Source organism: Gekko japonicus, unplaced genomic scaffold (assembly GCF_001447785.1).
Source record: "Gekko japonicus isolate JY-2015 unplaced genomic scaffold, Gekko_japonicus_V1.1 scaffold4095, whole genome shotgun sequence".
Lineage (NCBI taxonomy): Eukaryota > Metazoa > Chordata > Lepidosauria > Squamata > Gekkonidae > Gekko > Gekko japonicus.
Genome location: NW_015162601.1, coordinates 67388 through 69315, shown reverse-complemented (window position 1 = coordinate 69315; position 1928 = coordinate 67388). Strand labels below are relative to the sequence as shown.

The 1928-nt window shown below is 54.3% G+C and overlaps 1 protein-coding gene across 1 annotated transcript in view; it reads left to right on the top strand.

Moving 5' to 3' along the window:
• Positions 1–1928, top strand: part of LOC107106337 (protein kinase C beta type-like) — a gene marked incomplete at its 5' end in the record, with an annotated part of 104111 nt that overhangs the window by 36989 nt on the left and 65194 nt on the right.

Here is a 1928-nt window from a genome sequence, read left to right as displayed (position 1 = left end):
ATTCTAACCCAACTGCTCAGCAATTTCTTTGAGTGCCCACGAGTTCTTGTATTGTGAGAAAGGGAGAAAAGTACTTCTGATAGCAAGCCGGCAGGTGGGGGTGATGACTTCTATAGTCAAGAAAGCGAACACTTAGGCAGGAAAACCCTCTTAAAGGAGACCAGTTTCTTGACAGAGAGTGAGAAGGGATCCTAGAGGTCACCTACTCCAACCCCCTTGGCTCAGTGCGGGAATTAGTCAACTGCAGCACCCCACTCTGCTTAAATGGAGCGCACGCCTTTTAAAAAAGGTTTTTAAATGATTGAAAAAGAGCATTTACAGGGGAAATTCTTGTGGGGCTGTGCCTTTAGACACAGATCCCCCCCCCAAACCCCACCGTAGCTACGGACCTGGTAAGCTCAGGGGCCGGTCGGTCTCCCCCTTACGCCACGCCCGTGGCTGCGACTTCCGCCCCTCCGAAGTGCCGGAGGGCACTGCCAGGGGCATGACATCTGTCGTCCAGGCCGGCTTCCCCAGCAAGGGGACTCACTCAGCAGGAGTTGTGGCACTGGGACAGGGCTGCCAAGCTCCAGGTGGGCCTTGGAGGTCTCCCCAAACGACAGCTGATCTCCAGACCACAGAGATCCGTTCCCCCGGAGAAAGTGGCTGCTTTGAAGGGCAGACTCTTCAGCCTTGCACCCTTTGGCGATCCCTCCCCTTCCCAAGCCACGCCCACCCAGACTCCATCCCCCGTACCTCCAGGCATTCCCCAACCTGCAGTTGGCAACTTTGTAGTGGTTAAGAGCGTGGACTCTAATCTGGGAGAACCGGGTTTGAGTCCCCACTCCTCCCCCACATGCAGCTGCTGGTGTGACCATGGGTCAGTCACAAGTTCTCTCAGAGCTGTTCCCTCAGGAGCAGTCCTCAAAAGAGCTCTCTCAGCCCCACCTGCCTCACAGGGTGTCTGTTGTGGGGAGGGGAAGGGGAAGGAGACTGTAAGCCACACTGAGACTCCTTCGGGTAGTGAAAGGCAGGATATAAATACAATCTCCCCTCCTCCTCCTCCTCCTCCTCCTCCTCCTCCTCCTCCTTCTTCTCCTCCTTCTCCTCCTTCTCCTTCTTGAATTGCTGGAATCTGTATGGTTTATCATAGAGTTTCCAGTGATTACCGCAGCTACCCTATGTCATTTCTGGGTTTTCCTTGGTCGTGATGTAATGATACACACAATGTCACAGCCCCCCTATGTCCCTGCCTCCAAACCTCCTGCCAGTTGCCAGACCCCGCCTGGCAACCCTTGTATAAATAAATAAATATAACAACAACAACAATAACAACAACAAAATATATAATATTAGACTCTCAAATGCCTGCTATAGAATAACGCCATCTTTCCTGTGTATGTTTGCTTCTAAACCACTGAGCTAGAGAAATAGACAGCAGCGGCAAGCAAGTACAGATCAAAGAATCTGTGCTTATTTTCACACGCCCAGTGAGTTCATTAAAGATTAGAGCCAGGGACCTCCTGGATCACAGCACATTCTCTCAGGCAGTTACTTGCCCTTGGATACAGTCCTTCCTCCTCCTTCTCCTTCTTGAAAGGCAGGGTATAAATCCAATCTCCCCTCCTCCTCCTCCTCCTCCTCCTCCTCCTCCTACTCCTCCTTCCCCCCCCCCGAGATGGGGGAATCACGGTGTCTCATGGACCTTTCCCGGGAGGGCCCAGGCCCACGGAGGTGGCTCTGAAGGGGGGTGGCCCCCCTGCTGCAGGGCCTGGGGGGAGAGTTGGATGGCTGAGGCAAAGCGGGAGGCAGTAAAGCGCCTTTCATGGGAAGCGTAAAGAGCAACCAGCCAGAGACCCTCACGGGCCGCCATTCGGGGCCGCCCACCCTGGGAGTCTAAGGCTGCCGACTCCTGCTTGAGAAATACCTGGAGTTCTGGGGGGGGGGGG